The 13,788-nt window shown below is 57.9% G+C and overlaps 1 long non-coding RNA gene across 1 annotated transcript; it reads right to left on the reverse strand.

The window, feature by feature from the left end:
* Window positions 1-10,434: 10,434 nt before the first annotated feature.
* On the reverse strand, window positions 10,435-12,685 carry LOC148163592 (uncharacterized). Its single transcript, XR_015769004.1, has 2 exons — window positions 12,519-12,685; window positions 10,435-12,395 (listed from the first exon to the last, which is right to left on the reverse strand). It is a non-coding gene; the product is annotated as an uncharacterized LOC148163592 (long non-coding RNA).
* Window positions 12,686-13,788: the final 1,103 nt, after the last annotated feature.

The raw sequence follows: 13,788 nt of genomic DNA on the forward strand, positions 1-13,788 counted from the left end.
TCCCCAAGGACGTCTGACCCCAGGATCCAGAGGTCCCCAAGGACATCTGACCCCAGGATCCAGAGGTCCCCAAGGACATCTGACCCCAGCGCACAGAAACCGATTCAAATGAAGGATCGGTCTGGGCAGCCCGGAAGCTCCCCCCAGTTGGAGGGAGGCCGAGCGATGGCCACGGCCTCACAGTTGAGGAGGTGGAATTTCGGAGATCAGAGGATCTGCCTGAGGTCACACTTGTCCCGGGTGGGGCCGCCCCTGGGACCCAGGAGTTATCGGCCTGGGGATTGTTCTGGCCTTGATGGCGTGCTCGTAATACGGTGACCAACTAGCCCTGGTTTACCCTCTCAGCCTCATGCAAACTGGACAGTAAGTTAGCCTTGCCAAGGATCTCCTGGGCACCACAGACCCAAGCTTTGCAGTCCCGTTGCCTGGTCTGGGATCCAGGCTCCCTTCCTTCCTGGGGGTGTGATCCTGGGAAAAGGAAGGCCCTTCTGAGCTGGGGGTGCCTCCCTGTCCCACACAGGGACCTGTGGTCCCATCTCAGGCTGTCTTAACAGGTTGGAGTCACTAGGTCTATACCCAGGAGACACCAGCCCTGCCCAGTTCCTAGTCCTCAGGGAATGCTGGCTGGGTAAGGAGGCCCAAGCCCTCCTTAAAGAGACAGGCACAGACCATAGCCAAGCTCTGCATATTTAACCGGCAGCTCCTGTGAGCCATGAATCAGCATCCCGGGGGCCCTCTGGGTGGCACAGAAGCACTTTCCCAGCCAGACCCCTCCTGCAGCCATTGGGGGGGGTGAGGGGTGGGACAAGGAGATCTGCAAGGAGGGGGCTGTGGACCCAGGAAGGTTGCTTCCCTCCCAGCTGCGGGGCCTCCGTGGGGATTGACGGGTCCCAGGCAGGACCTCCAGGAAGCCTGCAAAAGGGCTGCAGTGGGAGGGAGGCATGCGGGCTCTCAGGTTCCAAGCCCCATCCTCCTGCTTCCTGGCCATGTAACCATGGGTGGGGACCTGAGCTTCTCCTGGCCTCAATGCCCCTGGAGCAATGGCATCTGGCCTCTGACCTCTCTGGCCCCTTCCAGCCTTGCTAAGATTCTCTAACTGAAACCAGACTTCCGGATTCCTAGTGAGAGTTCGATGAATGCTGGGCTTTCTGGACCCTGGGTCTCAACACTCAGTCTGATACACAGTAGGTGCTGAGAAGCACAGAAAAGAAAGATGGATGGATGATGGATACATGGATGGGTGGATGGATGGATGGATGGGCAGGTGGATGGATGGATGGATGGATGAGTGAGTGGGTAAATGGATGGATGTATGGACGATGGATAGATGGATGGATAGGTGGATTGATGGATGGATGCATGGATGGATGGATGGATGGATAGATGGAGAAAGGGACCCCTGGGCCAGTGGACTCTTCAGTGCCCAAGAAGGGACAACTCAGTGGGCGAATGAAGGCTTGACTCCTCCCTTGCTCTTAGCCTCGCATCCACTCAACCCTCAGGGCCATCCATTTGACCTCTAAGTTTCTCTCCATTTCCCCTGCTATCTCCCATCTAAGGCCACTATCCTCTTTAGCCTGGACAACCATAGCACCCTTCTCGCTGGGCTCCCCGCGGCTTCCCTCACCGCTCTACCCCTTTCGGATCATTCTCCAAGAACAAGAGGAGCCAGGATATACGTTTGCTCCCACTTCCCCCTGCCTCAAATCCCCCCCAGCCCTCCTTACCCTGGTCCACAGGCCTCACGGGACTGAGCCCCCGGTCACCTCCGGACCTCCCCGCCTGCCCCTCCCATGCACCTCCCAACCTCTCCATGCTCTTCCATACTGACTGGCCTCCAGTTTCCCCACATGCACGATGCTCCCGTCCACCGCCCAGCCCCCTAACCAAGGCACCCACCCTTTACCCCCTTACCTCCTACCCCCTTCCAGACCTCAGCCGCCACCTCCTCAAGGAAGCCCTCCATGACCCCAGCCAGTGCCAGGCGCTCCCATGTACACTCCCACGGCACCCAGACCTTGAGTTTGCAGCTCTCCTTACAGCTGCAGGCGTGTGCCGGTGTGACTAATGACATCTGTCCTCCGTGGCCCTGCCCGGGTGGGGCCCTGTCAGTCTTGTTCCCTCTTGGGTCCCCTGCACCCGCACAGGGCCCGGCACATAGTGAAGACTCGCTGAGCATTTGTTGAATGGATGAACAAATAAATAGATGGGAGGAAGGAGGGATGGGAGGATGGCGGGCAGACAGAAGCAGAGCGAGCGGAGCAGAATGTAAAGGAGGAATTCACAGCGGTTTAGACAGCGCGGTTGGGGGCCCGGGGGGCCGTGGTAAGGAGGTGAGGTTTGGGAAGGGTCACAAAAGCAGGGGAGCATCTAAGCAGAGGGATGAGGACTGCCACCCCCCGATGAGAAGCCAGCACCCCATCCCCCGGGTATGTCCAAAGGCCGTGAGAGAGAGTTGAAGGAACGCAGGGCCAGGAAGGGTGGCGAGGGGCCGGGCAGAGCCTGTGGACCCCCCGGGGCTTGTCCCAAGTGAGATGGGAGGAGCCATTGGGCTCTGAACAGTGCAGTGGCTTCGTGCATTTGTCCCCCACACCCACACCCACCCCTGCCGCCCCGAGTAGAATATAGACTCAGGGAGGGCAGGCCCTGGTCTGCCTTGCTTGCTGTTATGTATGCAGCACCTGGGGGCTTCTAGATCACTTGGAGTAAAAGCCAAAGGCTTTGCAATGGCCCCCAGGGGCTTCTCCACTCGGGGTTGGGGACCTGCCTTGTCCCCCCTAATCCCACATGGTCCTGGACCTCCTTCTGAAAATAACACGTCCAGCACTGCCCATCCCTACCCCAGCCTTATTTTCTCCATAGCTCTCACTAGCATTCAACATTTCTCTAGCTCACTCGTGTGCTTAGCTGGTCTGACCTGCCACCTGGATGGAGCTCCATGACGGTGGGTGCTGGCTTTGTCCCCAGTGCCCAGAATGAGGTGTTCTATATATTTGTTGAGTGGGTGTCTGAATTCAGACCATCGGCCCCTGGTTTGCCTGAGAAAACTGGATCAGGAAGAAAACAATAAACTGAATCAGAGAGGTTTGGTGACTTACTTGAGGTCACTCTGCTAAGTCTACGGTGCCAAGACAACCCAGGGCCTCTGCGGCTAAATCTGGGTTCATCTTACTCCGTGTCTGCCTTCAAGGCCTGGGGCAGGGTAGGTGATGCACAGGGAAGCCAGAGTAGCTGAGTCCCAGGAAACACGATTCCCCTGGGGCTTGAACCCACAACCACCTGGCTATGAAGCCGATACGTGATCTCCCCACCAGGCATCACAGTGCGGGGCTGAGGGAAAGGGGACATTGCTGGGGGGTGGATGATTAATTCATCCTAATTGACAGGGCTTTATCGAAGTCCTAAAAGGCCCCAGGCTGGACATTTCAGAAAATATGGTTCCAGTGACTCCCTGGGAAATGTCCTCCAATATCAGGCAAGAAAGCAGATGCACTTTAAGATAAAAGTTTGTTGCGCTTACCCAGTAAACATTCCAGTTTGGGGTGGGGGGGCAGTGCTCAGAAGGGGGTGTGATTTCCTGAAGAAGGGAATGCACTTTTCATAAATTACCAGGAGGAAAATTGTATGTGTTGGGATAAACTCTATCAAGAAATATGGCAGGGCTGCCTGATAGTTAATAATTCAGAGCTGTTCCCCAGCACGACGCAGGATTTTAAAAACTATTTCCTTGGGATTGTTGTTTAAAAATACTGTTAATGGCTGGGAACCTTCTCCTTGCATTAGATGGTCATCATGGGCCAGCCCGGGTGGCGTTCCTGGGGGACAAAGACAGGGACACATTGCGGTGTGTGAGTAAAGCTGCCTGCGTTCTCCGGGAAGGCACCACCGACACCCATCTCATTTTCCTCCCTCACAGGATGGAAGATGAGCTGGGGCTCAGAGAGGGCAAGGGGCCAGCCTGGACCACACAGCTAGGAAAGGGAGGAGGGGCTCGGAGGAGAACCCGGGTTGGGTGAATGAATTGCAGCGACTCCCCGCTGGCTTTGGGCAAGGGATTTCCCTCCTCTGTGCTTTGGTCGCCTCCTCTATAAACCGGGGATCTGTTTCTTCACCAGACAACACATAGTTATGGAGCACTTGTTAAAGTCCAAGTGTTAGAGTGGCGTTGGACCAAGACGGACCCAGCGTTCACCTCCATGGAGCTCAGTCAGGTGGAAGAGTCAGATGATGAGCAATTACATCCCACCCCAAATGGTAATCAATGCTATCAAGACAAAGAAAGAGGAATCGTGGGACAGGGTGGGAGAGTAGATGCTTTAGTTATAGGATAATCGGGAAGAACTCTCTGGGCAGGTGCTAACTGAGTAGAGACCGGAAAAAAAGAGGGAGCTGAGAGAGTTTGTGGAGGCAGAGAGCAGAGAGAACAGCAAGTGCAAAGGCCCTGGGGTGGGACTGTGCTTGCCATACTGGAGGAACAGTGAGGAGGCCACAGTGGTTGGGGCAGAGTGAGCCAGTAGGGGAGAGAGGGAGGCAAGGTCAGGGATGCTGGCAGTGGCCGGATCACAGAGCACCCTGTGGCAGTCTGGATATTATTCTGAGAATGCTAGGGATCCACCAGAGGGCTAGTTTGCAGGGGAGGGGCCAATTAAACTGTCTGTTTTTAAAAGACCCTGAAAGTTCTCCAGATTGATTGTCAAGTGAAAAAAGCACGGGGCAGAACCATGTGCATGGCATGTTACTGTCTGATTAAAAAAACCAAAAAAACAAAAAACGAAAGTGGAGATTAAGGTATGCATTAGCTTGTATATGCATAAAATTATCTGTGGCATGATAGATGAAAATAGGAGGACACAGTGCCTGCCTCTGGGGAGGAGTTCTGGCTGGCTGGGACTGGGTCGGAGGGATACTTCCTGCTTTCTACATTTTTTCTTGTACCTTTCAAATTTTGAGCCATGCAAGTTTGTCACCTATTCAAAAAATAAATAAATACTTTTTTGGAAGTGAAAGAAAGAAGAAAAAGAAAGGCCCCTCTGGCTGCCATGTGGATAATGGATTTTAGATGTGCCCAGATGGTGGTGGCTGGGAGCTGAGGCGGAGGCCAGGTGGGGCCCCTTGGTCAGAACTGTTTGCCCCACTTTACAGTGAGGACTGTGGGCTGAGACGGGGCAAGTGCTGAGCCCCAAAGCACACAGCTAGGAAATGGAAGATGGCCCCAGATGAGAACCCATGCCTGGGTTCCCTGGGACTCCTCTCTGCCTCCTTCTGTTCTCTGCTTCCGGATCAGCGGACCTGTGATGTCCTCCTCTAGGCCTGGTGTGAGGGGTTTGGTTCCCCGGCCCTGTAGCGATGGTAAGACCTTGCCTGAAGTATGTGCCCATAAATATTTGCTGAGTGATGAATTCCTTCTCTCATTCATTTGCTCATTCACTCATTCGACGATCGTTATCAAGTGCCTTCTCTGGGAAAGGCACAGCACTAGGCCCTGGGATTCAGCGGCGAGCAAGACGGGCCCTCACTTTGGTGGCCCTGGCATTCTTGGGGGGCAGAGTGTGGGGAGGCAGGCGATTGCACAGTAAGGGAACTCTGTATAATACAAGCGCTAGGCAGAAAACTAGAGAAAGTAGAGGGGTACCAAGGGAGAGGGGAGGCACCCTTGGATCAAGGGCTCCTCCAAGGACGGGGCATTGGAGCAGAGGTTTCGAGGACATGTCGGAATGTGTAGGGATCTGAGGGAAGAGCATTGGAGGCAGAGGGGACACTAAGTGCAGTAGCGTAAGAGGGGTCCTGCTTGGGGTGTCTGAGGGCCAGGAGAGGATGGAGAAGAGTGGATCGGAGGGAGGGGCAGCTGTGCGGGGCTTGTGGGAGCTGAAATATCCCAAAACGGCAGAGTCATTCTGGAGGTTGCTGAGTGGGGACTTGACCTGCTCTAGATGAGTTTTGCCACGAATGCAGCTGCCCAACCCCCTCCCCCAGTCCTGGTGGTGGGATGGGGATGGTGGTGGCCTCAGCTGCACAGCCCACCTTATAAGAGATGGAGAAGAAAATCCCAGAGTGGTGAGGCCCGAAGGGATTGTCCCATCCTTCGAGGATTCTGGGGTGTGCTGGAGAGGACCCGGTCACGTAGACGGAAGCCAGTGACCATTCCTGGGGACTCAGCTGTCTGCCTCTTCACAGGGGGACAAGGTTACAGATGAAGAAGGGCCCCTGAAGGCTGGTGACACTTGGCGTCAAGATCAGCAGTGTGACCACCACCGGGGGAGACTGACCCGGGCAGCTGAGGCTCTGCTGGGAGGAAGGGAGGGCCTGGAGGCCGACGGCGCCCCTGGCCACCTCCGCGGCCCATCCCACCGCAGCCATGGCTCTGGCTTCGGAGACCCGGGGCTGGCCTCCTGTGCTGGTGCCATCTGTGCACCTCGGCTGGCCAGGCGTGCCCTGCTCTGGGGAGCCCATCTGGACTCCAAGCTGACAGCACATCCGGCTCAAGCGGGGCCTCTTATAAGCAATCATGCCCAGATTCGTCAGGCTTCCAGTGATTTGGTGTGGTCTCGTGTTTCGGTCCATCTCCCCTCTGGGTTGTGCTGCTGGGGAATGGGAGGGGACACAGGGGCTCACACTTCCTCTTTGCTCCGTGCAGGAGCCGGCTGGCCTCGACATTCATCATCTCCTTCTGTCCTCCACCAACCCCCCTTTACAGGTGTGGAAACTGAGGCTCAGACAAAGCAGTGGCTTGCCCAAGGCCCCCTAAGTGTTCAAAACAAAGCCAGAATTTCAACCTCTGACAAAGGGATTCCAGACAGCCACCTGGAAGGGGCCTGGGGTGTGTGGGTGGGGGCTTGACAAAGCCCAGGTTCTGGGCCAGGGAAGGCCCCAGGCCACGGCTTCTCTGAGTTATGAGGAAGCGCACCAGCCCGCAGGCCCGGTGGGAACAGGCTCCCTCCTCCCTTGGAGCAGCCACGACCTGGGCTCAGGTGATGCAGCACCTGCAGCTCGAGCCACCACCTGCTTGGCCTACCGGCTACAATATTCCCAGAGCAGCGGGCAGGCGGGCCAAGGGCTTCAGTTCACTGGCCCAGCCTCAGGAAGCCCAAAGAGGAAGGCCAGGAATGCCGCTTCTGGGCTTCCAGAAGCTTCTCCAATTTCTAGAGCTACAGCAACTTCTGGAGTGGGCCCCGGGGCAGTCTGTCCCCTGCCCAGACCCCCTCCCAAATGCTGGTTCCCACAAGCACGCTGAAGGTTCACGACCACCGAGAATGGTGCCCTGTGCCCTTGGCTTGTTAGGGGCCTTGGAGACTGGGGAAAACCCACAGTGGTGGCCCTGGGCCTGAAATGCCACCATCAGCCAGCATCACTCTGGGTTAAGAAAGGCCTCGTCCCAGCCACCTTTAAAGGAAAAAGCCGCCCGGAATCTCACAAGGCAGAAAATGCCAACTCTTTTCCATATCAGTGAAAATATAACCAGCCAGAGGGGAGGCAAGAACACCAACTTGCGGTTAGGCTCGTCAGACTTGGTCTCTAGCCACGCCTCCAGGCCAGCAGTCTCTCTCTGCCCACCTGGCCTCACCTCTGCCCTTTGGCCTTCCTCAAAGGCCTCCCTCTGTCCTGCCCCAGGGCCTCCGTGGATCGAGCCCTCACCGCCCCTCACTTGCCCTGTGGTAGCAGCCTCTCAGCTGGGCTCCGTGGTTCTATCTCCCCTCCACAGAGGCCACAGAGTCTTCCCTCTCAAACACAGCTCTGAGCCTCTCTCTCCCCATCTCCAAGCCCCACTATGGCTCTCCACGAGCCCCAGAACTGGGTCCCGATGTTAGCTTGGCCTTCAGGGCCTTTTAAGGCCCAGCTAGGATGGTCAGTCCAACCCCACCCCCAAGTGTTAGAAGTCATGGGCTCTGTGGTGGCTCTGTGACCCTGAGCAAGCTACTTGACTTATCTGAACCTCGATTCTTCATTCTGAAAGGTGCAACGGGCCTCTGCCCCAAAGGGAGCAGGGTTTACATTGTGTGATTCCCATGAGCTCATGCCTGTGGCCCGGGGACTGGACATACAGCAGAGCTCCATAAAGGTAGCTGCCTTTAATTATCACCGGTCCTATGAAAATACTAGAAAACTCCCCCATCATGCTGAGCTGTTTCCTGTTTCTGAATCTCTGCAGATACTGTGTCCTCTGCCTTGGCAATGGAGTGAACTCCTATTGATCCTTCAACACCCCTCTCAGACAGTGCCCTGACCAGTGTCAGCTCTCCTTTCTTAGAATGCTCCTCCATATTGGCGGAACAACTGATCTGGAATGTTTCCATTTACTTGTTGATCCTCCACCACATGACCATGGGCTCCCAGGGTAGGAGCTGACACATGATTGAAGCGAACCAACAAGGAAGGGCTGGGGTAATGGTGGGGGCGGGGGGAGGTGGAGGGAGAGGGTCTCTGTGGTTGGCCAATGCAAAATAAAACTTCCATTCATTTAATCATGCATTCATTCCTCCATCCATTTAACAAGTATATACTGACCTCCTTCTCTGACGAAAACCACTTGCTAACTTTCTACAGCTTCTAGAATCACACCCAGAAACTCTCCTCCATGGCCCACAAAGCCCTGGAGATCCAACCCTGTGTGACCTCGCTGACCTCAGTCTCCCTGTCCCTCTCTGCTCCAGAACTCTGGCTCCCCTTCAGCTCCTCAAGCAAGGCCATGTCCTAGAAGGTTCTCTTCCTGGTGTCTCCAGCCTGGCCCCCTGGAGAGGCCCTCCCTGCTCGCTCTGTGTAAATGGGGTCTCAGCCCTGCTCGGCATGCCCCGTCTCAGCCCCATGTTTGTCTCCTTCCTCACACAGACCACACCCCAGACACACTTGTGGGATTAGGCGATTAGCACCCGCCTCCTCACTAGGCTGTGAACTCCCCACTCCCCAGCTCGCTCATCCTCTCTGCTGCCTGCCAGAGAGGCCTTGCCTTCAGAAAGCTGCCTGGAGAGCCCTGGGAGGCCGGAGCCAAAAGGGGCTTTGGTGAGAGTCTAGGTCCTCCTCTTTGTGTTGTAACAATAATAAAAATAATCATAATTCCAACAATAACAATAGCTAACACTTCCCACGTGCCAGGCACTGCTCTTTCCGTGCTCGATTTTCTGTAATCCGTGCAACCAGCCCATAAGGGAAGGTTCATTGCATCCCCACTTTGCAGAGGAGAAAGCTGAGGCTGGGAGAGGTTGACTCACATTCCCTCCGACGCCCGCCCCTGGCCCAGGCCACAGAGGCTGCACTCTTGGCTAACCACTGGGCTACACCACCTGAGGACAGATGGTCAGGGAACAGCCACAGCAATGGCAGGGCAGTGACAAGGCTGGACTGGGTTGAGATTCCATATTTTTAGCTGTGTGACCTTAGCCAGGCTACATCACGTCTCTGGCCTCAGCTTCCCCAACTGTAAAACGGAGGTAAATGCTGTCCCTTTCCTCAGATCAAACGTTCTCCGGAGGAAGGCCTACAGAGCCTTTACTATTGAGCGGAGGGGGCTGGGTGCCATGGGGGCACAATTCTAGAGGTCCCCAAACACTGCCTCTGGGCCCAGGGCCTCCCCCGTAGGCACCCGCGCAGACAAAGCCAGTCCTGCCCGAGGCAGCTCCATGCCTGGTTCCACCAGGACCCCCGCAGGGCAGCGTGAGCCAAGTCAGAAACACCCCGCCCAGGCTGCGCCCAGTAACCACATGTGCCCCTCTGCAGAGGGGAGACAACACTGGGGGTGCACACACCCAAGGGTCCCGGGTGTGCGGCGAGCAGCCCACGTGCCCCAAATCGGGCCCTGGGCCACAGGAACCCCCCCCAGCACCCCCAGTCCTGACACCTGCTTCCCTGGCCCCATGGGTTCTGGCAGCGGGAACGGGGCGTCTGCTGGAGGCTCCCCTGGGCCGTGCCAACCTCCCGGTGCCCAGACAAAGCCCCCTCCCCCTGGCCTCTGGGGAGGGGGCAGGCGGGAGAGGGATCCAACAAAGACAGCCAGCGGGGCTGCGCCTGGGGCTCGTGGCACCCCCTCCCCGACCTGCCCAGAGCGCCCACACCCCCTCCTGCCACTTGGCCGCTCGGCTGGGGCGCCCGGCACCGTTGCTATGGCGGCAGCTCGGGGGAAGCTGCAGCTGGGTAATTATTGCGAACATCCATCCTGCCTCCTGCCTGCCCGGGAGAGCAGGGGAGCGCGCAGCCGGGCCGGGGCAGCCCCTCCTCACCCGCCGGGTGGCCGCACCCTGGCCTAGCACGGCGCCACCCGAGGTATGCAGGGGAGGCCAGCCGCGCGGGCAGCAGGGGCCCAGGGCCGGCCAGGAGCCCCCCCCCACTTTCGCCCCTGGCGCCCCCCCCACCTCTGGCCCACCCTTGGAGCTGACCAACCAGCCCGGAACTTGTTTTTTCTAACTATAAACACACACCACACACAAAACCAGCCAGAGAGCCTCCTTTGTTCAAACAGAATCTTTCCTTGGCCTTTTTTGGGGGCAGTGGGAGCCAACAGCACCCAGTCTGGGTGATGGCCTCTTACACAGGGACTGTCCCCCTAGATGAGGAGGTGCCCCTGGGGCCCCACTGTGGGCTCCGCCGCCCTCTCGGGCCCAGAAGCTCGCCCTGGCCCCGGTGTCTAAATATAGCTCAGCCTGGCTGAGCCTGAGGTCACACACACTCCCGACGGCCTGGGGTGGCCACGCGCAGGGTGACAAGGGACGTCCATCCGTTTGGGGCTCAGACAAGCACTTCGGGAGCCAGGCACAGAGCTGGGCTCCGAGCCCCAGCCACGAGGCTGCTGCGCCTTTGCCTCCGCGCTCACAGACCCAGGAGAGACTTGCAGCTCCGACATAAGGAGCTCACCCTGCCAAGGGGACACAGACAGGGTCCCTTGACGCAGACTGGAGACAGCGTGGCAAGAGGGCCCTGAGTGAGGCTTGATGCAGGTGAAGAGATGTCAGGTGCGAGGGAAGGGGTGGGGTCCAGGCAGAGGGGAAAGGGAGCAGGTACCGTCTGCACCTGGGGCAGCCTCTTGTGGGCAGGAGTGTGGGTGCCTCTCAGTCAGGACCCAGGGCCCAGGAGCAGTGGGAGGCCACTCGAGTGGGCCAGGGTTCCTCAGGCTACAGAGCCCAGGGACGCTCTTCCCCTGTTACCCCCTTGGGGCTCTACACTGGCCGGGACACTTGGCAGAAGGCACCCAGCAGGAGAGATCTGCCTGAATCCTTGATTTCCAAAGGTCTCTGGTGGCAAGGGTGGAAATGGAGGGGGTATGAGGGAGGGGGGGAAGCTGACAGGGGCCACAGGCAGGGCAAGGTTATCCCTCCTGGGATCGCAGGTTAGAGGAAAAAAGGGAGATGAGACAGGCCTTGGGGGCTGAGAGGGAGGGAGGGCTTGGCCTGCCTCTCCAGGTTTATCCAGGGGTTTGGGCTGCCTGTGTATCCTTCTCAAACCTGGGTTGCGATGGACATGCCAAAATAAGAGGTGAGATGTTGGTTGAAAGAGAGCCTAGGCCTGGCTGGCATACCACCAAATGTCAGGGCCCTGGGGAGAAGGTCATCTGCTCCTTCATCACTGACGGAGGGAGAGGGGCCTGGGCTCCAGCAAGGCCTTCTGGGTCGGGGCTGTCAGGCCCCGATGGCCTTTGGACCACACATTTACCGTCACGGCAATAAATCTTCCCAATGGGCCAAGTTTTCCATCTGCAAAGCTCTTTCCCATCCGGTGTGTTGCCCTGGCTTCACACAACCCTGGTGCGAGGCTGGGCAGAGGGGAGCGGCCATTGCAGCCGCCCAGAGCCTGGGGCCCGGAGAAGCGACCTGCTCTGCCCAGGCAGGGAAAGGAGGGGTGGCGATGTCAAGTGCCCCCTATGTCGGGGGTACCTGGCACCCTCACTCAGGCTGCAGCGAGAAGGCACCAGGAGTGGAGCTCGGACTCGCGGCTGACCCTCTGGTCCAGGGCTGCTCTGTTCCCTGCTGAGACAGAGGCTTAGCAAGGGTCTGGGGCAGAGCCAGGTTGTTTTCTGAGACGAGAAGCTGAGGAGCAGGGGCCCAAGACAAGCATAAACACCCAGAGCGATTCTCCAGTCTGACAGTGAGCACGTCTATCTTACACACGGGGAAACTGAGGTCCTGGCTAGGACCAGACCCCAAAAGCCTACGGTTTCCCAGACCCTGGCGTAGCTGAAACTGGGTGGATAAGTCCCGTGGATTCCCAGGGCTCTGAGGGAGCCAGTCGTCCAGCAGCGCTTGCATTTGGAATGTGGGAGAAAGAACTCTGGACGCAAATTCAGGAGAGGGGGTTCTGGGCCAGCCTTGCAGCTAATCTCAGTCCCGGGGAGTCACAGGTCAGCGGGTTAAAGCAGCTCGGGTCCGGAGGGCTGACGAGGGCACACCACAGCCAGCATCGGCCATTTCAGAAATCTAGAAGGTGCAAGCGGTGATGATGGCGGGGTGGGGAGCCCCACGCCCCTCATCCTTCATCCCTTCATCTGCTTTTCTCCCTTCCCCCCTTCCCTCTCCCCGAGGGCTGGGGGCAGGGCATACCAGGGCGAGTCAGCAGCCCTGCTCCTGCCCCCTTGGGGCTCCCTAGTCAGTTTCCTCATCTGCAACGTGGGCAGCGTGGTGGCCACGTCCTGGAGTTGTTGGAAGAGTCAGACGACACGTGTGGACCGCCAGTGGCACAGCAGCGGAGTTAGTGCTGGAGGTGGCACTGATGAGAGACGGTAAGCACAGTGGCGGTTCATTGCCAGCCAACTCCCTGCCCGGCATTCAGGGCTCCCCCCTCCCCCCCCACCCCCCCGCTTGCAGCTTGCACCTCACATCGCAACCCGCACCAGTCCTTTCTCCCATCAACATGCCAGGTGCACTCCTACCCTGGGCTTTTGTTCAGGCTCTTCTGCCCACCTGGAAGGCCCTTCCCTTCCTCCCCAAATCCCACCCATCTCTCCAGATCCCTCACCAAGACACACACACACACACACACACACACACACACACACACACACACACACACTCTCCAGCCTTCATTTCTCTTGGGCTCCCCAGGGAGTCAGCACTACCTTCTGGCACGTTTCAGCCCCTTGAGATTCTAGGACCTGGGCTCTGGGGCTGTCTCGGCCCAAGTTCAAATCCTGCTCCCCCTCCCTCGGCGCCTTGGCTCCCTCACTTGCGAGGTAGGGGCTACTGCAGCACCCACTGCGGGCTGTGTCTCTGGCTTGTGTGGTGCCAGGGGCACCGGAGGCGCGGGAGTAAGGAATAGGTCATTATTATGGTTCTCTTTCTTTTGGTTCCCCCTGTGCTTTCCACCTGCAAGCCCGCCCTTCTTTGTCCCATGCTCCCCGTGTGGCAGGAAGCCTTGGGAAAAAGAGCTTGCTCAGGGGGCACGGCCTTCCGCACGCTGCCTCTTCCTTTAGATGGGGGAGAAAGGTGGGGACTGGGGGGTCTCCCCGCCTTCTCCCTGCTGTCACCCCAGGCAGGAAGCCACTCAGTAGCAGGACAAACCAAGATGGCTGGAAAGTTCCCCGTAATCCAGATTTCAAAAGCTATCCCAGTGGAACGACTGGAGGCTTGGGAGGTAAGGATTCTGCTGGGGAGAGACAGTCTGACAGGAAAATGTGACATGCTGGGCAGCTCAGCGGGGGTGATGTGCACAGGAACAGGCGGTCTATGTCCTTAGCTCTGGCTTCCCCGGGCTGCACTTCATTAGTACTCATCGCGAATGCGGTACCCAGGCCCTCCAGTAGTGCCGGGAGGTGAGCCAGGTGCCTGTCCTGAAGAAATCGCTCAGTGCACGATGAGGCCTGCCCAAGGCTGT

Source organism: Eumetopias jubatus, unplaced genomic scaffold, assembly GCF_037043125.1.
Source record: "Eumetopias jubatus isolate StellerSeaLion01/CBP00866 unplaced genomic scaffold, mEumJub1_p1.0 scaffold_9, whole genome shotgun sequence".
NCBI lineage: Eukaryota > Metazoa > Chordata > Mammalia > Carnivora > Otariidae > Eumetopias > Eumetopias jubatus.